Source organism: Danio aesculapii, chromosome 16 (assembly GCF_903798145.1).
Source record: "Danio aesculapii chromosome 16, fDanAes4.1, whole genome shotgun sequence".
NCBI classification, from domain to species: Eukaryota; Metazoa; Chordata; class Actinopteri; order Cypriniformes; family Danionidae; genus Danio; species Danio aesculapii.
Window position 1 is genome coordinate 31,112,424 of NC_079450.1, and position 25,054 is coordinate 31,137,477.

The window sequence follows — 25,054 nt, forward strand, 5'->3', positions numbered from 1 at the left end:
GATTGATAGGCGGATCGGTGCAGCGGCAGCAGTAATACAGTAGATTTACCAGTCCTTTGTGGTGAAGAAGGAGCTGAGCCGAAAGGTAAAGCTCTCGATTTACCGGTCAATCTACATTCCTACTCTTGCATATGGTCGGGAGCTTTGGGTCATGACCAAAAGGACAAGATTTCATACAAGCAGCCAAAATGAGTTTCCTTCACAGGGTGGCAGGGCACACTCTTATAGATAGGGTGAGGAGCTCTGTCACCCAGGAGGAGCTCGGAGAAGAGCCGTTGTTCCTCCACATCGAGAGAAGTCAGCTGAAGTGGCTCGGGTATCTGTTTCAGATGTCTCTTGGACGCCTACCTAGAGAGGTGTTCCTGGCATGTCCCACCGGGAGGAGGTCTCGGGGAAGACCCAGGAAAGTGGATGAAAATGAATGAATGAATGAGTAAATAACAGGGTCAGAATGTGGTAAAATCTGAAAATGTGGTGAAAATATGGGAGCTTTTCTTTTTCTGGATTGTTTGTGGAAAAAAATGTTGGTTGGGTTTAGGAAAGTGGGTGGGCGCGTCAATCGATGCTTATGAAAACACTATTGGTTGGGTTTAGGGAAGGAGGAGGGTGGGTCAGTCGATCACTTAGTCAGTCAGTCAGTCAGTCAGTCAGTCAGTCAGTCAGTCAGTCAGTCGACAGCAGCCTCTGGTGGATTTACGAAAGAAGAGCAGGCACGAATGGCACTTGTTAGAAAAATCTGAGATCTCAAAAAGCATACACAGCAGCCTCTGGTTGATTTACGCAAGAACAGCAGGCGCAAATGCCACTCGTGAGAGAAATTCGAGATCTCAAAAAGTGTACACAGCAGCCTTTGGTGGAATCACGAAAATAAAATCTGCAAATAACGTCCCTCCTGGGATGTATGAGAGGATCTCCAGAAATGTATATGGGGAACGTTTTCAGAATGGGCTGAAAAAGAATATGGTGCCTGAAGGATATTAAATTTATGAATGCAAAACTGAAAATTCTAGAAAAATTTTGGCTTATTTTATAAAAAAGAAACAAAAACACAAACAAATGTAATTAAATTATTTGACAATGCATGATTTATAAAAAGCTTTAAATCCTTGATATTTTGAGTGCACTGAAATTTTCGTTCACAATTAGATTTTTGGTTTGTTTTGTTCCAAAGTACAGTACAATTAAGTAAATATTGCATATAGAAGAAAAAAGACTGATATGAGGCCAAAAAAATTTCTGAAAAAATGTGAAAATTGGTTAATTTTATGATTAGAATAAGATATCTAGTGGGCTGAGAAAAAAATATTCTGTTCTCCTTTGAAATTGAAACCTGCTTTTCAGTTTCTTTTTTCAGAAATCGAGAATGAATCTTACATTATTTTGCTTCTTGCAAATTAAAACTTGCTGCCATGAGGGCGAGTTAATTTAAATTCATTTAACTTTTTCTGACTCCACTTGAAGTTTGATGATAATTGATTTTTTTTTTTCAGAAAAACAGCACCACGTTTTGCTTCTCACATAAATTATACTGTATATAGTAACCAAGACAGAATACTGTGAACTTCTGCAGTGCAATGGCCCCACCTCACGCCTTACCTGCCATTCTCTATAATAAAAACAGTGTTTGAGTACACATATACACACAACAAACACCAAAAGGACAATAAACAAACTCTCTTACATATTTAGCAAACAATACAAGCAAAAAATCTTCATCTAAAGCTATCATTGTTGTGGCATTGTTGCCCTCTGCTGGAGATATAGTGCACTGAACCACCTCAGCACATTGTCTCTGCTCATTAGTGGCTTCACATACATAATACACACATGAAAGACACACACACACATACACACAGTCTGACCTCCTTGCTGAAACCACCCACTCTCTGCAACTACTAAAATATTCATGTTGCCCTCATAATATGCTTTCTTTTATAATCATCATCCTCATCATCATCACTCTCTCATACACTAATTTCTCACACACCTACACAGTTATCAAGCAAAATATATGTAATGATAAACTAATAATAATATGCTTTCTTTCATCATCATCCTCTCATATGCTAATTTCTCTCACACACACATGCAGTTTAAGCAAAATATGTAAAGCTGTAGGAAATCAGCTATTAAAAGCATATGTGTGTGTATGTTCCGTGTAAATCACCGCTGCGGGCTCATCTTGCATCGGTCTAGACGGATTCTGCTCGCCTGGCAATATAGAGGCAGGAGTCTGTCTGCTAGCAAAGAAGCTAGTGCTTATTCAGCAGGAAAGCAGCACCGTAGCGCTCCTCTGAGACCTCTCGTTTTCACACACAGACACCAAAAGGCCTACGAGAGCCATAGGTTAAAGCCGGATCGCTTTGCATTCATGCCGACTACACACGTTTCACAGATGGCATACATGCAAAGGAATGCTAATGCGTTTATCTCCACTAGCATAAGCTGCTCTGTCTGCAGCCAGGCTTCTTTGTTTGTGTTTGTTCCCCCCGTTTGTTTACAGCGCTGTGAATTAATCCAAGAGGTCTTAGCTTAATGAGTGTAGAAGTTCAGCTAATGAGTTTATGACCTTCGGTGTTTGTTGCAGATATGACGACTGCTTTAGTTGAGAAAACTAAAAGGGTCAGCGTGATTAATTTGTGCTTTCAGATGAAGCAATAAATTGTTTAAGGACATAATTGTGTGAGCCTCTGTGTGGTGTGGATGTGTTTGTGTTGGTTAAAGCTGATACAGGAATGATATCATTTTAATTTTAGCTAAATGTATTTTTTTTAATTACTATATAGTTGTAGCTCATTTAGTTTGAATATTTTAGTATTTCAGCTAGCTCAAATAATGTTTATTTCAAGCAATGGGTTTTTAAAATAATTTTTGTTTTAGTTAATGATAACTTTGGTAAGACATTTTTGAAGCAAACCATTTCACACAAAGAATTTTCTTCAGTGAAATAGTAAAACAGCCTCTGAATTTATCTTCTGGTTGACAAATGCACTGAAAAAAAATGACTCAAAGTTGATTACTTTACTAATTTAGTTTAAGCTAAGTGGTTGTAAACAGTTTTGTTGAGCTGAATTTAAACAAACAAATTACGTTGAACATTGCTAAATTTAATTTACTTGTTTAAATTCAACACAAATAGATTGTTTGCAACAATTTTGCAGACATAATTTTTTTCAGTGTATTAGTAGAACGAGTTCATTGTTAAAGTGTAAAAAGAGTGATAATCATCTATCATATAAGCAGGGACGGAGTTAGTGATTTGGGGGCCCTAAGCAATTCCAGCAATGGGGCCCAGAAGTCCTAATATACACCCTATGTACAGGTATGTATTTATGTATGTATGTATGTATGTATGTATGTATGTATGTATGTATGTATTTACTTATTTATTTATATTTGTTTGTTTGGTTTGAGGACTTTATGTTATATAATTTCTTTTCTACATTTTTTTTTTCTTAAAACCCGCCGAAAACAACTCAAATAATAAATAAATTGTTTCATTTTTAAAAGTATTTTTAAAATTTGTGCAGACTTAATAATTATGATACACTTTTATTTATTAGATCCCCGACTTTACTAAATATAAAGGAAAACTATGTTTTATATCAAATTTTTAGATATAATTTATACTTCTATGCATTTATTGGGGGTCCCCAAATTTCCTAGGGCCCTAATCGGCTGCTTACCTCGCTTATTGGTTAAATCTGCCCCTGCATATAAGTAACATTTAGCTAAATATGACTAAAATGTGAACAGAAAGAAATACTGTTTTCCCTGACACTTTGCCTCCCTGCTATTTGCTTAGAAACAGATAGACCCGCCTCAGATTCACATCATTGGTTAAACTGCTGTTGCTGTGTTGAGCTGGTCAGCTCATTTATGTCCAAGACATAGACACAGATTATATCAAACACACACACACGGAAATTTGTTAGTCAGTGTTGTTCATGTTTGTGAATGTAAACAGTTGGTGGAAAAAAAATTGCATGTGTATCAGTATATTAGATCTGTGAAACAGCATATCTTGTACACCGTGACAACATACAACTCAAAATGTAGCATATGGCGACATGTACATTTTCAGTAGAGAGTAAAATAAAGAAGTTTTAGTGCATAGTGATAAATTTTGGTCACACTTTATGTTAATGTACAATCATCACTATTCTCACTCATTAGGTATAGAGCAGGATGTGGCATGCATAACACGTACTTTATCATAAATCCTAATAATAGGCAGGCAATAAGCCACTAGTTAATAGTGAGAATTGGTACTTAAAATAAAGTTATTAATCTTTTTAACACTCAAAAATGAACACTATGTTAAATGGCACAATAGGTAATTAAGAAAGAAAGTAATTAAAAGCTAGATAAAATGCCTTTTCTTTCTCAATGCAAAGCTACCCAAATCCATTTGGTACCAAATTCTTCAAAACTTCAGAGATACTGAATCAAAATCTTTGGTAGAAAAATGACAATATGTCAGGCAACCCCTGCTCACACCTCTATGATTCTGTGTTTTTGCACAGAATGGATAAAACGATGAGCGCCACATCAAAAACCTGTGACAATTCTCTGGCATGTTACCATGGCAATACCAGGGCCTCCTTTAGCGTGTTGCCAGGTAGATTTTTTGGTCCCGTGCCTTTTTCATTTCCAAACCCATGCCCTTTTCACTTTCCTCTCACACCACAACGAATGTCGTCAGCTTCCCTCCCTAATTCTGCCCTATCCCAGTGACTTTCTGTCCCTCTACTTTTGGACCACCTTCATCTCATTCTTACACCCTCCCTTTCTTCAATTATCCAAACCTTTTATATTCCCTACCCTCAACCGACCTCCTTGTTCTCTTTTAAAATCAATTCATGCAGAAATACAGAACTGCTTTCGGTTCAGTGTCATCTTCATAAGATGTGTTTTTTAACACCCCCTTTCCCATAAGTGTTTTTTTTTTAATCATGTCCCTCAACCAATACCTAGTTTTCTGTTCCCCAGTGAACTCTCACTCACCCTCAACAAGACCCTTATGGTCCTTTCTCCATATAAATATCATTACTGGATACAATACATCTGATATCGTTTGTGTTCTGTGAAACTGTGTTTTTGAGTGTTGATGTGTAACTGTGTGAGTCAAGGTGTGGGTTGAAATGCATATGTCGGGATGAATGATCTTGAACTAGATGATAAAGCTGGGACTAACTCAACTGATACTGATCCTAAAATGAAGGGTTTTATTCTTCTGCAAGCAAAGCCATTTAGAAATATAAAATTAGATTTATTTAAATAAAAATAACCTGTCCACCCATATAAAAATTTCTTACATGACATTTATATGTGGTTCTGAACCACAACACCAGTGTAACTTTTTTTTGTGAAACCTAAAAGCTGTATAAAAAGCTTTCCATTGATCTGTTTGTTAGGATAAGACCATTTTTACTGGGATACTAGAAGAGATACAATGCCTTACAAGCTGCCTAAATATTGTGCACATTAATAATCAAAAAGAAAGTTCATAGGAATACATTTCCTAGGAAATTTATAAAATATCTTCATGGACCATTATCTGTACTTAATATTTTGATGTTTTTGGCTTAAAAGAAAAAATATATAATGTTGTCCCGTACAGTGCATTTTTAGTTATTGCCATATACAATCGAAGTCAGAATTATTAGCCCCCATTTAATTTTTTTCTTTTTTCAATATTTCACAAATGATGTTTAACAGAGCATGAAAATTTTTACAGTATGTCTAATAATATTTTTTCTTTTGGAGAAAGTCTTATTTGTTTTATTTTGGCTAGGATAAAAGCAGTTTTAAATTTTTTAAAAACCATTTTAAGGTCAAAATTATTAGCCCCTTTATATATATATATTTTGATAGTCTACAGAACAAACCAATTATCCTATCCTGCCTAGTTAACCTAATTAACCTAGTTAAGCCTTTCAATGTCACTTTAAGCTGAATAAAAGTGTCTTGAAAAATATCTAGTAAAATAATATTTACTGTTATCATGGCAACGATAAAATAAATAAGTTATTAGAAAAGAGTTATTAAAACTATTATGTTTAGAAATGTGTTGAGAAAAATCTTCTCTCCATTAACCAGAAACTGGGGAAAAAAAAAAACAGTGGGGCTAATAGTTCTGACTTCAACCGTATATAACCAAGCAACAAACGGCTGGTGTATCTCTACATTGTTAGTGGTATTGGCATATGAATTACATATAAGACAGTATATTTTATGATCATATTTATCCTTAGGATAAATGTTTATTCCTTTCATGATATACTGACACTGACCACATTTAAGTTTTTTTTAAACTAATTCAATACAATCACTATTTTATGTAAAGAGATTATATATTTATTGCTGTTTTTATCTTAATGTTTATATTTCCATACCATAATTGTCTCTGTTCTTATTCTAATTCTTAAATGTTGCACAGTTGGATCATATGCCAAGACATTGTGGGAATGCTTGCATACTTTGCTAATAAGACAGATTCTTCTTCTGATATAGTAATAACAAACAATATAAAAACTTTTATTTTAACATATTAATAAATGTTAGTGAGAAATAAGTCACAAGTACTTATTAATGACATGTAAAAATATACTTTTACTACACTTTTAAGACATCCATGCATATTTATGAGTTAGATTTATATGAGAATGGAATGTAATTGTGCATACTGCATATGGAAGTATGTTTTATTATGTACTACTTTATATTTCTTCTACTTTATTTGTGTTAATGAATATTTGTATCCATTTCTCAGTGAATAGAGGCAATGTATTTTGGTGCATTTAAACAAAACAGATTTATTAAACCGATATATTTATTAAAATAATATTTTAGTCACCAAACATATTTAGAAACTGAAAGATAATACATTAAATTCGAGCAAAATATTGCAAATAATTACAACCTACAAAATTTTCAACAAAAATTTTCAATGTTTTTGCTTCTCTTGATTTTTCCTCTTTTTTAAATTTGTATGTAATATTTTTCTATAACATTTAAATTTGGGTGTACTATTTTTTGGACCGTTATTGTAAGTTATTTTGTTAGATAAGCTCCAGATTTAGCTTCAGTACTGACTGATCTAGTGTATATGCACAAATATAATATTGTATAGCTTCCTATTAAAAGTATGAATTTAAAAGATAGGTTTGTGATGGGTGTACTTATATATGCTGAGCATTATTTATATACAGTTGAATTATTAGTTCTCCTGTTAAATGTTAAACTATTTTATATTTTTTCCACAATTTCTGTTTAATGGAGAGAAGATATTTTTTCAACACCTTTCTGCAATTTAAAGTGCAATTTAAAGGCTTAACTGTGTTAATTAACTTAGCTAGGCAAGTATATAAAATGAATAAATAAATGACAAAAATATTATCACCTTTCTTATCATGTCTTATCACCTTTCTGGGCAAATTTCCTCAGCAGTTCCTTATTTCTGCCTCTTTGCAAAACCTTCGCTACATTTCAAGGTGGCAAATAAAGTGGTTGAACGTGTTGCTATGGGAACACATTCCCTGGCAACCCCGGGCAGCCCGGCAACGTGCCAAGCGGTTGCTAGGGCAGAGTTGTCAATCACGTCAGAGGGGTTATTGTGTATGCCAGGCATGTTGGTGGGACTGAGCTCTGCTGCTGAGAAAACAGAGATACACACACTCACACACACAGCTCTGGTCATCAGCAAAATATGAAGGTCAGTTGGCATTGTATGCGCACAATGGAATGCCAAAGAAATTCAGGGACAATCAGAAATATTCAGAGCAACCTGACGTCCAACAAAGCCATTTATGGAATAAAAGATTGAGAGACAATCTTTTGACGCAGATTTGATAATAGCTGGTTCATATCTATTATATTTCTGCTGGGCTTTATAGCTGTTCTCATAAGAAACATAAGCATAGGCTGGGCCACTAAATAGGCTGAAAACAGGCTTTTAAGAGTTTAAGGTTTCGTTCATAGCTGAGCTTCAGCTCAGGTGTGTGTGTGTGTGTGTGTGTGTGCGTGTGTGTGTGTGTGTGTGTTTTGTAGGTAAAGAAGACAAAGGCTGGAGAATGATGGTGGGACAGAGACGTTTGGTTACCTGATCACTGACCAGCTGGTCTGCTGATGTGGAATGAGGAGTGAACACCTGTAGTCCCCGAGGAGAACCAGAGCTGATCTCAGGTGATGCATCCCAGCTTCTGGAAACACAAAAGAGCGAAGTCTTAAAAGACATAAAATACACACAAATGTGGAATACAGAGATAGTTTTAGATAGTAAGATAGGATAGGATAGGATAGTTAGATAGGATAGGATATAGATAGGATAGTTTTAGATACAAGTCAAACCTAAAACTGTTTAAAATGTTACATTAGATTTCAAAATACGGCCTACAAAAATATTAAGCAGCATTTCAACAATCAATAAACAGTTCTATACAGTGGTGGAAAAAGTACTGAAAAATCTTACTTAAGTAAAAGTACCATTACTTGCTGAAAAATGTAGTGCAAGTAGAGTAAAAGTATCTGTTGTAAATATTACTCAAAGTATGAGTAAAACGTACCACTTTCAAAAGTACTCAAGAGTAGTGAGTAGTGAGTATTACGCTGTAAAAAAGCTGATGCATTTACATGTAATTTGTGTTAAAACGGACATTCTGTAGTGCATTTAGTTATTACCCAGCAGGCACACAACGTCATAAGACGTTAATATTAGGTTAGATTTAGTTTGTGATGTCAGGTGACCAAAATTCAATGTTTGCCAGTGTCTAGGGACAACATTATTTTGATCTCCAATAACAACATGAAATGATGTTCATATTCGGTTGATTTTCGACTGTGTTGGAAAGCGACCAAAATTCAAGGTCGATCCAACATCTTAAACCAATGTCATATTGTCAAATACTGACATTTATTTGTCAGGTATTGAAACCAAAATCCAACGTTTGATAGACGTCATAGTAGTAACATCCACACAACGTCAAGCTGTAACATGATTAGACATTGATATTTGGTTGATTTTAGGTTGAACGTTGAACATTGAGGTCTGCTTTACGTTGGGTTCTGATGTTAACACAATTTTTAATGCAATGTCATGGGCTATGTTGGGGTACAACGTCATCTGACATCTTGACACCATTTCGGTCATCATACAGTAAACATCCGTCATCTTCTCAAAAGTGACATGTATCTAAACAGTCTCTCGGTCATTGCGTGTAAAGAATTTGGTAATCTCCTTGGCAACTTTTAATGCTTCCAAACAGTTTGCTGCAATTATAAATCGCCCATGTCTTGAGGTAGTTCATTATGATGTGATTTACCTTCCATGTGCGATTTGATTGGACAGGAATCACAGGACTCATTTTTCTAATCCCCATAGACAAGAAATAATAGTTAAATAAAAGTTGAAGGAAAGTAGTGGAGTAAATGTACTGATACTGCACTAAAAATGTACTCAAGGGAAAGTACTGTAAAAGCACACATCTTTAAAACTACTTTGTAAAGTAAAATTCCTGAGAAAAACTACTCAATTCCTGTAATTTGTTACTTTACACTACTGGTTCTTTATAATCAAATACTGTATTATAGTGCTTTAATTTCTGATGGATTCTCTTTTTTTTGTTGTTGAATCAAATGAACTTTTCTAGTCATCTCAACTACATCAATAAAACTGACTAAACATCAAGTTAAACTTTGTATAGCTGATTAAATTATTCAAATAAGTCAAAGTAACACAAAAACAATTGTTGACATGACTTTTTATCATACATTTTTTTTGTAGATACACTTAGGTAACATACTTAGGTAACTTAGACCATATAGACCATATCAATGTGGTCATGTCATTGGCCCATGAACATTTCCTGCTAGTTATGGTTGCCGTCATCAGTCTCACACATTTTTTTTTCCTTTTTCCGAAAGTCTTGATAACACCATTCTGGAGTTTTTCTTTTATTATTTCAGCAAATAGGATAGTAAAAAATATTTGTTGTACTCTCAGATTCAATGCGCTCTAAGTTTACCAAACTATGATGCCTTCTGCTACTAAGAAACCTGGAAATGTGAAAATGGATAAGTGATCAAACTACATGCTATTATTTTTTAAACAATTAACACATCTTGCTGACAAATGCATAAAACCTATAGGATAGTGGCAAAGTATAACAATTTAAAATAAGTGATTAGTAATTTGGGGCTTTTCTATGATAATACAGTTGAAGTCAGAATTATTAGCCCCCCTTTGACTTTTTACTCTTTTTAAAATATTTCCCAAATGAGGTTTAACAGAGCAAGGAAATTTTCACAGTATGTCTGATAATATTATTTCTTCTGGAGAGATCTTATTTGTTTTATTTCGGCTAGAATAAAAGCCGTTTTTAATTTAAAAATGATATTTTAGGGTCAAAATTATTAGCCCCTTTAAGCTCTATTTTTTTCGACCGTCTGCAGAACAAACCATCGTTATACAATAACTTGCCTAATTACCCTAACCTGCCTAGTTAACCTAATTAACCTTGTTAAGCCTTTAAATGTCACTTTAAGCAGTATAGAAGTGTCTTGAAAAAATAGTCAAATATTATTTACTGTCATCATGACAAAAAAATAATTCAGTTATGAAAAAAGAGTTATTAAAACTATTATGTTTAGAAATGTGTTAAAAAAAAGTCTCCTCTCTGTAAACGAGAAATTGGGGGGAAAATAAACAGGGGGGCTAATAATTCTTCAACTTTATATGTTATTAATGGATTCTTGCTCTAAGTAGATTTTTTTTTAATATAAACTGTGGTTTCAGATTTTAGAGAGTCTTTAATTCAATTCAATTCAATTCACCTTTATTTGTATAGCACTTTTCCAATGTAGATTGTGTCTTTAGCAAGTCATGGTAAAAATGTATCATGCTCATGATTTTTGTGTATTATGAAATTGAACAGGACACATTGTAGAGTACAAATAAAAATACAGCTGCTTATTTTATTTTGATGCTTTACTTCTTTGACCCACTTACATTGGTTTTACTCTTTGAAAGTTAACAAAGTTAACACATAATGCGTTTTTATTCAGAAACAGTTTACAAAAACAAAAAACAACAACAACAAACTTTTTATTAATATTTTGTTACATAACTGAAAGGCATTCACACATTTAAACGACCAGTCTATCTGTTCAAGTTCATTTTGGGTTCACAGTGCATTAGAATGTTTCAATGAATGCAATTAAATAAGCTTGATGAAGTTATTTTCGACCTCATGCTTGCATGCACGCGCTCTCATTTTTTTGTTTTCATCCAGACACCCAGGGTTTTCCCCCGACGCATCATCTTACCCAGATAATTGTGACATCATGCCAAGAATTCACATAAGTGTTTAAATATAAACAAACTCCAGCCCCAGATCTCTGGTATGCAATTCATATTTCATGTCTGTTTTGACAGGCTTCTGTGTTCATCTGCATGAGAAAGAAAAGAGGAGAAAAAAACTCTCCCTTCTGCCTGCCAGTAATCTTATCTGCACACACCATATTAAACAGGTCACGCACAGGTCAATGCTCACAACGGAAATAAAACCGAAATGAAAGGAGCCGTCAGAAATCAAAGCGAGTTCATTTTCATCACCGATTATCTTCATTCGGGAGAGAAAAAAAGCAAACAAATTCTCTCTTCCAGGCCAATTTCATAGTCTGAAGCATAACATATCTAACGCCATTAAACAGAGCAACATAAATTCCCCATGAGCTGTTATTCTGTTCCACATACTTTGTGTCCTGGGGTGCGAACAGAGCCCACGCTAATCTTATCAGTCCTGACGAGGACTCACAGCAAGTCACAACAACCCTCAGAGGAGAAGAGAAGACAAGATGCAGTTCTGCTTATAGAGAGAGGATTCATTTCAAAGGCCTGTCAGTCACTGGTTCACTGGAGTCAAGTGTAAATTGGACTTTTATTATGCTTGATAGTCCTTTTACTATCTGTGATTGCCAGAGTGGTCCTTCTATAAGTATATTTATATGATTATGGTAATAGGTTTAGGTAATAGGTCAGAGATCAGAAGGCAGATCTTGATTGTAGTCTGTCAATATAAACCACTATGGCAGGCTGGGATGAAGTCTGGAATTATATTTGCTGACTTCTGATGGGTGGAATATTGACTTTTAAAGGGCCCCTATTTTACCCCCTTTTCAAGATGTAAGATAAGTCTTTTGTGTCTCCAGAATGTGTCTGTAAAGTTTAAGCTCAAAACACCCATCAGATTTTTTATTACACCTTTTAGAATATTGGAATTTTCTGCTCTCAATCTCATGTAGCTGTTTTTGTTGCCTGTGCCTTTAATGCTGGTTCTCCCCGCCCACCATTCCCATGTGCCTGTCAGAGTGTGCCTCAATCTCCGGCAGCATCAGATAAACAGCACAGTGACAAAAATGAAGGAAGCAGATCTCACATAACGTTTGTGAGAAATACTACAGTACAAACTTTCCCAATGATTATTTGACGTATTTGTTGTTGAGTTAATGCAAGCCTTTCTGCAAAGATGAGTCACACGCAATGTTGTTATAATGTTCATGCACACACAGACACACACACACACAGCGGACACACACACACACACTGAGCACATTTAACACTGTTTTTGCATGTCAAATGTGACAGAATACACGTTAACATCCACAGCTGTTTGGATATCCGTTATGTTAATGTACAAAATAAATGTGATTTAACGTCCACAAACTGGGATTGAACCGTCGTCTTTTAGAATTGTACACTGTAAAAAATGAATCTTGAGGCTTGTAATTTTCATTAAAAAAATTAATGTGGTCATTAAAAATAATGAGCATATTTTCTTTTAAAAAATTGATATTCTGGATTTATTATAAAATATTGAGAAGATTTCGCTAATATAACTAAGATTTAAATTTTACTTATTTTTTTAAGCAAACGAGTGCAATTATTAAGCTTAATTTGAGAAACCAGTTAAGCTAATAAAATTGAGGAAAGATGGCTTCACGTTTATTTTAAGAAAATTCACTCAATTATGTGGATTTGATTGAGATGTTTGCATTTGAATCTCAACAACGGCAGTGATCAGACGACATTTTGAAGGAGCAGATTAACAGCGAGCATGTTAAGAGGTAAGCATTAACAGTTTATCATTTTATTGTCTTAAGTAGCCTGAGCTCTTTCAGGAAAGACACATGCTGTTCAAACTTGTTCAGGAGCTTAGTTTTTGCCATATGATGTATATAGGGATACACGGGTATTTTTAACCACCCATTCCTATTTGAAATTGATTTGCTTCAATGTTCATTCTGAATTATATAATGAAGTTGAACAAATTATTTGCATTGTAATATTTAACAGCAACGATCAGGCAACAGTTAAGCAGACGAACAACAGTGAGCTTGTTAAGTGGTAAATCTAAGCTAAGCTAAGTTAGCTAGCTATTCAATGGGGTTTATGTACAGCTAGTGCTTTTCCATTTCATAAGGTTCCTTTTACAGCATTGCTGATGTAATGTAATGAACTGTTTATATATAATACTGTACATAAATACTAATATTTGTTTGCTTCATTTTTCAGATCAAAGAAAACGTTTGCAGAGTTTTCCCACTAAAGAGGAGCAGTTTATTGGGGCAGATTTTGATAAAGAGAATGGGTGCCATACATCAGGTATTTTTAATAATGTTATTTGTGTATTATTATTATTATTATTATTATTATTATTATTATTATTATTATTATTATTATTATTATTATTATTATTATTATTACTAATTTCTACACTTTTTTGCATCAGACCTCACATTAAATCAGGTATGAAACGAGAGATGTCGTCCTCTGTTGCTGGTCTATCTGTATAAATAAGAGGAAGAGCTCATCCAGGAGTGCAATGTAAGTGTCTCAAACCGTTTCAGATATTTACGATCTTCAGAAAACTGTATTTTATATTTTTGCATGCTTACAAAAAAATATATAGCTCAAGCACTACATTGTTGAATGCACTATTCCTTGTATAAACATGGTTTGTTTTTATAAATGTCTGTACACTAGTATACATTTAAACACCCTGTCCATTATAAGTCAAAATACTTGTGTATTTGTGTCAGTCAGCAACATCTACTCAAACATTATGAAGAATTACTGTTCACAGAGATAAAAAGAAATGGTTTATTTCATTAATATATTTCCTTAATGTGTTTTAGTAAACGTTAAACATTTGAAATGTACAACTGCATAATTTCAATATAATAAACGTAAATGTTTATTTTACAGTGTGGGAATGCACAGAGAATTGCTGTCTGTCAGAGGGATGACCAACCATGAGGACTTCTGCATTGTCTTGGAGGATAAGCAAGTCATGGCTAGCCTGGAAAATCTAGAATCGCTGAACTGGATTTATACAAATATTCCACAAATTAAAATCACTTACAAAGAAACGAATATTAAGTTTGCAATACACAAATTCTGTCAAATATTGTCTAAAATGTGACTATTCCTACAAAGGAAAGTTGACAGGTCAGTTTTTTCCATGACATGGATAAAGGAATTTTTATCAGAGATTAGCATTGCTGTAAATTTTACATAGATTTGTTTAACATATTGTACCATTTTGTTATCAGTGTAACATGTAATAAAATGATATTTGGCCTAAATGTATTGTGTATGTATTTCATTATACATTAAATATTTTACATTTTATGAATGAGTAATTTTCAGTAATAAATTTGAGTAAATGGTGATTTATTTGCATATATTATAAAAGCACATTTCACTAATAATATTAAAATCCTCATCTATCATCTAAAAAAACTAGTAATTTTCACAGGATTCTTTCAAGTGGTTTTTGTTAAAAAAAATAAATATGAGTAAATGGCGGTGGATTAGCTTAAATTATAAAAGCACATTCCGCTAATAATATTAAAATCTTCATCTATCACTCAAAACATTTAGTAATTTTCACATGATTCATTCAAGCGGTTTTTGAAATTTTTCTTGAAATTTACTTAAAAATAATACGTGCAATAGTGTTACCACAATTTTTTTTTGTAAATAGCACATAAGATTTTTTACAGTGTACTGGCATGAGGCTGTGGTGATAAAATAAAGATGGTAAAATCGCTGTAATTCATTACAAATGTTTTAAACTTGTAAAACTCATTCTTAAGCTCATTTGATGATGACTGATGATCACAGAGAGCTGAACAGATCTTTTAATCCCGGTTGCTTTGTGCATGTCCTGTCTTGTGATATGACTATACACGTTACTACGGAGACATGTTAATATGTGGCTGTCAATCAATTTGGTGGGCGGGGAAACCACACTCCTATGTCACATTGAGGTCGACCTCAAAATGGGAGGGGTTGGGATCCTGTTTTAACCTCAGAAAAAAAAAAAAGAGACTTATTGTCTTTATATCGCCCCAATATAACTGTGGACACACTATATCTACAAAGTTCTGTCCAAACAGCTTAGAAAAGATGATTTTCATCATAGGTGCCCTTCAATAAAAAGCACAGAAAAGCCTATTCACTAACTAGCAATGTATTCAATTCATCCTCTTTCAGGGACAAATGCAGTTTAAAGAAGAGTTCATCCAAAAAAGGCAACTTGTTGTTAGCTTTTGCATCCTGTTTATCTACGATGGAGGTCACTTTTTCCTTCTACTAACAGCATTGAAAACAACTACCTCATATTACTATTATTATATACTGTAAAAATAGCTCCGTTGCTTTAACAAACTCTCATTGCACTGCACTCTTCAATTATTTGCACTCTACCTGCTATGTGCTCTCTTTTGTATATATATAAATATATATATATATATATTTATTATTTCTCTCTAGGGTTTTGCTATAATTATTTGTATTTATTGTATATTTTCAATGTTTTTGTTATTTGTATGCAGCTAGGGTGTGAGAGTAATGTAATTTGGTAACACTATTTTGATGGTCCATTTGAGTATTAGTAGACTGTCTGCTTAATATCTATTGATACTGCTCCTTCAGACTTTGCAAGTCCATGTCACTAACCCTAACCCCAACCCTAACCCCAACCTAACAGTCTACTTATAATCTAATGAGAATTAATTGGCATGTAAATGTAATGTAACTTAAATTCAACAAATGGACCATTAAAATAAATAGTGACCTGTCATTTTAGTTCTTTGATTTTTAGCTGAAACTGCAGTTCTTTGTGGTACATATACTAGCACTTTGAGAGTAAAAAATCCCATACAGGCAAAACAAAATTAATTCTTGTGGCCCTTGACAATATATTGAGGTTTTCAGCCTCATTCACATTACAAGCGACTTTGTAGTTGTCTTTTAACTTGGGTGGCGATTGAAGTCGCTAGTGGGCGTTCCCACTTGGTGGTTGCTTAGGTAACGTTTATAATGATATTTACTATAAGTGAATGAAAATTCTTGCTACTAAAAATAAATATGGTAGAGATAAAACACTAAATGGAATGCTTAATAAAATGCATGAACAAAAAAGCATATCCTCTTTCATCTTCATATTCCTCTATTAATCTGCAGCAGACGCTTTGTAGGTTTACAGCATCTCCAAACGGCTGATGCAGAAGCTGAGAAAGGATGACGGGAGCTCTACTAATGCTTGTATTAGCTGTCGCTCAAAAGTCAATCTTTATTTGCATAAAGCTGAAGGATTCTCAACTTTGAGTACGTTTATATGGACATCAATAATCCGATTTGAATAAGATTAAGTCAATACTCTGATTAAGAGTCGACCATATAAACAGCGATTTTTGATTATCTTAATCAAGGTCATAATCAAACTTAACAGAATCGAATTAAGATGTGGAGTATGTTGATTTTAGTGGCATTATTGAAGTGCAGTACAGACAGGTAAACACAGCAACCAAACTATTACCATCGTGTAGGACTTTCGGCGCATTTTGCAACCGAAATGGGGGGTTGGGTGGGACATGGGGAAGACATGAAATATTCCTAAATGAAAGTGAAAGTGCCAAACTGCAGTTAATGTTGACAAATTAAAATTGAAACACCTGAAATTACATGAAACTCCGGAGGAAATGTGGATATCGTGGTGACGCAATGAAGTTAATCGAATTATGTTCTATAACATGTAAAACAGGATCATGAAAGAACCATTCAAAAAGCAACTCATGTAAACACCTTAATCATATTATTGTCTTATTCAGATTGAGGCAAATTATTTGATTACTGATGTCCATGTAAACGTAGTCAATGTCATGTCGCTTGACACACCCACACCCAGACATCAGTGGTTGCATAGCTGGAGGTCGCTGAAGTTTGTTTGCTTTCTATTGAAATGAATGGACGCTAGTTGCTGCATGTCATTCATAGTGTGGAAGTAGAAGTGAAACAATCAGTATGTGCAAGAAACTGAACATTATTTAGTTTAGCTGTAAGTATTTGATATTTTCAAATGCATTTCATTAAAAAAAAAAACCTAACAAAGATAAAATGCCCCTGAAAGTCAACACTGGGCACAAACCAAAAGAGACTGCTTAAACTGCACTGGATGGTCACTGATGAGAAGATAATGGATCCTTGATGACTGAAATCACCAAATGGCCTTAAACGATAAATAAATACACTACAGAATGCTACGTTGTCAAATACTGTACATGCACCAGTTGCATGTATTGTGTCAGTGTTGCAAAAGCTGGACACTCATAGCTTGTTACTGAGGGTTCAAAGTGCATAACCTAAGGATAACATAAAAGAAAAAAGGACTGATGTAAGCTGCATTTTTAAGTTGCAGGTTATAAACTGGAATACTTTTCACAGTATACTGCTCACTAATAATAACTATAATAACCTTTATTTAACCAGGTATGTCTACTGAGAACCAGTTCTCATTTAAAATGACGACCTGGCCAAGAGGCAACATAAAAAAACAGATACAAAGCAGCAGGGATACAATACAATAACAATTTTACAGATGCAGATAATAGCGTATAAAACCAAGGAAAAACTATAAACAAGCACAGTGATCTTGTACTGTTGACTAGATTGAATTTTTAAAGGATGATAGTGGAATAAAAGAGCTTTAAGGTCTGCTTCAGATGAATCCAAGCATCAGCAGTAGGAAACTGAAAAGAGTAGCGATCAAATGAAGGGCGAACTTTGGGTATACAAAGGTTAATAAAAAGATTTCCACATGTTTTCTGAATGTTAAGAAGGGACTGTATATATAGTGGACTTTTCCCAATAAGAGTTTCGTAAATGAACAGAAACCAATGGATTGGTCGACGTGATTGAAGAGAAGGCCAATTCAATAAAGAACACAGTTGACAGTGATGAGTACTACTCTTGAGCACGTTTAGACTTTGTGCACATATAGGAGTACAGTATTTAGAACAGACACTTTTACATTCACTACATTTTGTGGCAGGTAATGGTACTTGACGTATGGCACTAATGGTATACAATCTTTATTAAAACTAAGTTCATTTATTCATTTTCTTTTCGGCTTAGTCCCTTTATTAATCAGGGGTTGCCACATGAATGAACCATCAACTTATCCAGCATGTTTTATGCAGCGGATGCCCTTCCAGCCACAACCCAACACTGGGAAACACCCATACACTGTTGCATTCACACATATACACTACAGCCAATTTAGCTTATTCAATTCACCTGTACCACATGTCTTTGGATTGTGGGGGAAACCAGAGCACCCGGAGAAAACCCACACCAACATGGGGAGAACATGCAAACTCCACACAGAAATACCAACTGACCCAGCTGGGGCTCAAACCAGCAATCTTCTTGCTGTGAGGTGATCATTCTAACCACTGCACCATCTTGACGCCCCTAAAACTAAGTTCTACAAAAAAAAAATAAAATTCCAGAACTAAGCTTAGCATATATTCAGTTTACTCAACCAACCACAATCAAATCTTTCTACTAAGCACTGGCCTCTGCGAGCTGCTCTTATCATGAGCACAAACCCCGTCTACACAAGGGACCTCACAGATCCTTTCATTTTCGTCCAAAGACAACTGTGCCATGGATACATTCATCTGTGTCTTTTGTTTGTGTGTCTGTGCCTCCCAATAACTGCGCTAGTACCCCTGCACACAACGGATGTATAGAACAACCTTTTGTACCTCATTTTTTCGAGAGGAAATGTCGCCCCATCTTCCCCCTCTGTTGGCCCCTCGTGGGTAATGCCTGATTGACCAAAGCACCTCTTAAAGGGGTCAAAGGGCAGACAAAACAGTCTGGTGTCTTGGCAACCTGAGCCTCAGCAGCCAGAATGATAGAGCGGGCAGAGAAAGAGCTTTGAACAGGCCTGTCGAATTATCCTTTCAGAAAGGAAAACACACACACTGAATGCAACACAACACACTGAAAAAAACTGTCTGGATTGATAACAAGGTTTTAAAATAGAATAAAGGGGTTTTAAAAAAATGCCCAGGAAATATTTATGTATTTTTAAAGAGTCTAACTTAAAACTGAATCTAAATATGTATCTAAAATTGTATTAAATATAAGTAATAGTAAAATACGACCAATAAGCAAACCTGAAAAACATAAAATAATAAAATTACAAAAACATGAGGACAAAAAGGTTAAAATTACATTAACACAATTTCAAAGTGGGCGGCACGGTGGCTCAATCGTTAGCACTGTCGCCTCACAGCAAGAAGGTCACTAGTTTGTGTCTTGGCTGGGTAAGTTGGCATTTCTGTGTGGAGTTTGCATGTTTTCCCCTTGTTCTTGTGGGTTTCCCTCAGGTGCTCCAGTTTCCCCCACAGTCAGACATGCGCTATAGGTAAATTGAATAAACTAAATTGGCCGCAGTGTGTATGTGTGTGAATGAGTGTGTATGGGTGTTTCCCAGTACTGGGTTGCAGCTGGAAGGGCATCCACTCTGTGAAACATATCATGGAAAGTGGTGATTCATCCTGCTTTGGAAACCCCTGATGAATAAAGGGACTATGCCGAAGGAAAATAAATGAAAGAATGAATTTTAAAGTTAAATTCCTTTTTTCAAGAATATAACAATAAACTTTTTCAAGCTATTAATTAAAACTACAGTAGTTACCCAGTCAAACTAAAATACATAATAATATCTACAATTTCTAATACAGGAAAAACTAGACAATAGTGTTTTATAAACATACATGAAAAAAAACACAATATATGACAATTATGTATATCATAAATTGTTATAATATGTATTTCATCACCTTACAATTATAAGGTTCTATCTGACATTTTTGTCAAAATTAAGTTTTTGACATATTCTTATAAAATGACAACTTATTTATATTATGTGATGTTTTTTATAAGTTGTTTACATTTAAAGACTTTTTATTTAAAAACAAAAAAGGTTTTATCTACAAAGTCAAACTCTAGCTGGCTATATCAGATTCTTTCTGTGAGCCAATCAGTATTTCGATTGCACGCACAAGGACCAATCAGATCAGATTTCTTTGTCATTCCGCTGGACTGCTCCATTGACAGCAGGAAAGACCAAAAAGAAACACAAAATCAGTTGACAAAATAATGCCGCACCACACAAAACTGAGAAGAAAACTGAAACGTGATGATTTAGAAACATTTTTGGATATTAAGAAGAAACGTAAATATGACATTGTTGGTGCCAGCGGTGTAGTGGTTAGTGTGTCGACACATGCACTCTGGTGCTCACGGCGACCCGAGTTCAATTCCCGCCTTGCGGTCCTATGCCGATCCTTCCCTCTCTCTCTGCTCCCCATGCTTTCCTGTCAATAATCTCTACTGTCCTATACATTAATGGCAAAAACCCCGAAAAAAATGTATTCTATAAAAAAATGTAATACAATAAATGTGAAATATTTTTATTTGTGTGTATAGTCAGTGAAACATTTTGAGTGTTTATTAAACTCATTTGCTCATTGTCTGTTTTCTTTTAAAGTCTTTAAATTTGATATTAATCCATGAAGGGCAAATACTATGGAAATATAATTCCATAATTCATATAAAGCATATAATTCAATAAATATGACCATATGAATTACATAAAATGAACAGCTGCACTGGACAAAATAATTAGCATAGACTTGTATGCTTGTATTTAAACAAGAAAAAATATTAATCAAAGCAAAACGTTAACTTTTTCAAACATCTACATATTGTTACAACACCATTTTAAATGTTTTAAATTAAATTAATAGGCAGACTGATTGCATTTCATAAAAAGTAACGCTCTAATTAATGATTTGCCAGATAGAACCTTATAATTCCAAGCAGAAAATGACTTTTTAGAATCAGGTTTTATCTGCATTGTTTAGTTTAGTTTTTTTTTACCCCAATTTGCAAATGTATAAGAATTTTAATAATTTACATTTAGAGTACATTTAGGGTTTCTGTCATGCTAATGTATGAAAGAGAACTGTTAAACACATTGTTTGCTATATGGAATGCAAAATCTTTGAAGCTCAAAATCATTTAGAACACAGAGAGAACCTTATAATTCTGAGGTGACGATATAATAAAATAAATTTACAATACTTACTTAGTACTATAATAACAATGCATAAATGTCAAATATAAACATAACCATCAAACATTAAAACATGTATTTGTTGCATCATGAACCATACACTAAAATATTTAACCTTAAATTCACAGTAAACTACTGGATAATAATTGCACTGCTTTTACAGTAAGGTACTGTATGTAAATTCACAGTAAATTACTGTGAGGTACTTCATAATAACAATAATTCTGTAAAATTTCTAAATATCAAAAGTGCCTGTACTAGCATAAACATTAATGTGTATTAATTTCTATGTTGAATAAAATAGTAATAGTGTTTGAATTCCTATAATTAACATGCAAAAGATATAGCCATTTTTACAGTAATTAGCTTTAATCGTGATGCCTGCCTTAATTTCACAAAAATTCTGAATACGTAAAATTTAACAGTTGAATCCTGTAAAGTGACACTAATGTAATTTACTGTGAAAAATTACAGTAACATGTTTTGATATTCTGGGAATTTATTACAGTGTAAAGATAAACACACACACAAAAAAGAATAAAATATGAATGTTCAGTTTGTTTGTCTATAATGCTATTTTCCAGCATCAAATGCTGTGCATCTGTGACTGTCTCCTTTAACTCGCACGGCCAACTCCATCATTTAATTAAATGTTTTTTTACCTCTCAAACTCAACGCCGCATGATATACAGTTTTCCCATTTCCTGAATGTTAATGTCTTATGCCTGAATATTGACTTTTATTATCTAATTTATGTTTCTCGGCTGGTGTGCTGCAATATGCAATTTTCTATCATGCAGCCAAATAACGTGACCTCATAACACACCACTGACAGTATGTGAGATGTTGTCAATTAATTCAGGTTTGGGGCGGTGGGAGGAAAACAGGCTAAAGTTGTTGTAGAGTACATTTCCATTGACTAACGCTTACCCTAAACCTATTTCTGCATGTCTATGGCAGGCCAATGATCCGTCCCTCGATGGATTTGGGCACAGTAGCGGGTGAGTTCACAGTTCTTTGTGTTCACTGGATAAATGGAAGGCAAATGCATTGAGATCAATAGTGTGCCATGAGAGGGGCCCCGAGTATGTGTGTGTGTGTGTGTGAGTGAGAGAGCAAGAGAGAGACGAGGGGAATTGGACAATGGAGCCACTGATTAATCATTCCTGTGCTGTTATTGACTTTCTGTTAAAGGGGTGAGTCAGAACCTCATTTATGTGAATGTGTATGTGTGTGTGTGTGTGTGTGTATAAACTTTACTATATGGTACAAATTCGTCTGCAGCTGTTTGCTAAATCTGCTAAAACCTTTGTAATAATGTCAATAAGCATTTACGCATACATAAATTATGAATTAATATTACTATTTAAAACAGTTGCATTTTTTGTTAATATTTAAAATAGTAAGTAGCATATTTAATTCAGATTTTATATATGTGTGTGTTACACTGTATATTTGTACATTTGTATGTGTGCATTTATGGGAAAATATTAAGAAAGGAAGTCATCACGTCAGTTGAAATTACGAATTAGTGAACATAAATCAAGTATACCATGACAAGATATAACTTCGGCAGTAGCAAAACATTTTTATAAATTTATGGACATATCGTTAAACAACTAGAACATATAGGAATCGAAGAAGAATTTGAGTCACGTAGAGGAGGTAATCTGAGTAAAAGATTATTACAAAGAGAAGCGTTTGAAGCGTTTCTGGATTAATAAATTAAAATCACTTACACCAAGAGGAATGAATGAGGATTTGGACCTTTCTGTGTTTCTTTAATGGTTTGTTGTTTAGCTATAGTATTGTGAATCAGGGATTTTGAGCATGTAATGATAAAAAACATTTTCATTACATTATTTCTAATGTTTTGGACAAGAATTTCATTGCATTGATGTAGACTTGAATAAGTGAATGATGATAATTGATATGTTATTTTCCAGTGAAATAATGTTTTTAAAGGTGAAGGTAAATACTTCTTGTGTATATTGAAATGAAAATGTTTTCAATGTTTAATGTGTCTGTGTTTTGTATCATCTGAAGAATGTAAAATAAAAACCATACAAAAGTAATTATTTAATGGGTGCTAATCATGACCTACTAAAAATATTAAGAGAGGCCTTTAAAATTCTCAGTTTCTCTGGATTTACTTTGAGAAAAAAGCTAAAGAAATACCTCACCCAAAAGAAAATCATTCTTTTATAATACACTCAAACTTCACTTGTTTCAAACCAGTTTGAGTTGAAAGCTGAAAACGTGTAACCATTGACATCCATCATATGAAAAAGAAAAACTATGGAAGTCAATAGTTACAGATTTTCAGCTTTCTTCAAAATATCTTATTGGGTGTTCAACAAAAGAAAGGTTTGGGACCACTTAGAAATGAGTAAATTTACAGTAACAGGTTTTTATTTGTTGCAAAAACAAAATCAAATTCATTCAATCAAATATTCATTTCTTAATTCTAAAGATCCGAAGTTAAAACACTGATATTTTGTTATTAATACATAAGATGAACTTTTTTGTTATTTTGTGCTAAAAAGACAATATTTTTATTAGGAAGAAATGTCATTCACAAAGAAAACAAATACAACATTCACTCAATCACAAAATTAGAAATTGTGAATTCAGAGAAATGTTTCAAGTATGGCCTCTTAAACTAATAAAACATAAATGATGCATTAAAAAAAGATTTAAAATAGTTGCATATTTTGTAAATATTTAAAATACTGAGTAGCCTATTTAATTCTGATTTTATATAAGTGTGTCTTCCACTGTATATTTGTACACTTGTGTGTATGCATTTATGGGAAAATATTAAGAGAGACCTTTAAAATTCTCTGTTTCTCTGGATTTACTTGATGAATTTGTTATTTGTTTGAGAAAAAAGCTAAAGAAATAGCTTACCCAAAAAAAGAAAATTCTGTCATAATACACTCAAACTTCACTTGTTTCGAGTTAAAACCTGAAAACCTGAAACCATTGACAGCAATCATATGAAAAACCAAAACTATGGAAGTCAATATTTACAGATTTTCAGCTTTCTTCAAAATATTTTGGAACAACTTAGAAATGAGTAAATAGTGAGTTCTCTGAATTTATGAGATGAATTCTGTATTGTGTTTGATTAAAAGGTTTAAAAATAAATAAAGAAATAGCTCATCCTAAAATTTAAATTCTGTCATAATTTCTGTCATAACTTCACTTCCTTTAAACCTATTTGAATTGAGTTCAAACCTGAAAACCTGTAAATATTGACATCCATCATATGAAAAACAAAAACTATGGAAGTCAATAGTTACAGATTTTCAGCTTTCTTCAAAATATCTTTTTTTGTGTTCAACAGAAGAAAGGTTTGCAACTACTTGGAAATAAGTAAACAGTGATTCTTCAAGATTTCACATATAATAATTTAGATTTATCAGAAAATATCAGAAAATGTCGAGTTCAAAATAACAGATGTTTTCATTTGTTGTAAAAACAAAATCAAGCTTATTCAATCAAATAATTATTTCTTAAATCTAAAGATCTGAAGTGAAAACATATTTTAA

At 33.7% G+C, this 25,054-nt stretch overlaps 1 protein-coding gene and 1 long non-coding RNA gene across 2 annotated transcripts in view; one reads left to right on the forward strand and one right to left on the reverse strand.

Annotated features, from left to right (window-relative positions):
- The window catches only part of spaca6 (sperm acrosome associated 6), a 77,959-nt gene that overhangs the window by 39,333 nt on the left and 13,572 nt on the right, over nt 1-25,054 (reverse strand). The window contains exon 2 of the mRNA XM_056475644.1: nt 8,105-8,204. The gene's annotated coding sequence lies outside the window, so the exon portion shown is untranslated. The remainder of the gene's footprint in view (nt 1-8,104; nt 8,205-25,054) is intronic.
- Nucleotides 13,604-14,561, forward strand: LOC130243469 (uncharacterized). Its single transcript, XR_008839147.1, has 3 exons — nt 13,604-13,663; nt 13,791-13,885; nt 14,267-14,561. It is a non-coding gene; the product is annotated as an uncharacterized LOC130243469 (long non-coding RNA).